The sequence below is a fragment of the Sinocyclocheilus anshuiensis genome, unplaced genomic scaffold (genome assembly GCF_001515605.1).
Source record: "Sinocyclocheilus anshuiensis isolate Anshui unplaced genomic scaffold, SAMN03320099.WGS_v1.1 scaffold3639, whole genome shotgun sequence".
In the NCBI taxonomy this organism is placed as follows: Eukaryota; Metazoa; Chordata; class Actinopteri; order Cypriniformes; family Cyprinidae; genus Sinocyclocheilus; species Sinocyclocheilus anshuiensis.
In genome coordinates, this window is record NW_015542677.1 from 29,485 (window position 1) to 29,778 (window position 294).

Genomic DNA, 294 nt, shown 5'->3' on the forward strand with positions numbered 1-294 from the left:
AGTGGTAACACTTTAGTATAGGGACCAATTCTCACTATTAATTAGTTGCTTATTAGCATGCCTATTGTTAACATATTGCAGGGCTCCAGACAAAAAAAAATACTTAAGGAGCCTCCTATAAGAAACATAATTAGGCACTGTTAGTCGTACTGTTTTGTGTTTATGTCTCCCCTCTTTTTTCAGCATCAGCATTTAAATCCCTCTTGTTGATGTCCTGGGAAGTAAGGTTCACTTAAAGTGGGAACTAATCGTCTTTTCCAACTTGAGAACTATATACAGTCACAAAGAATTGTT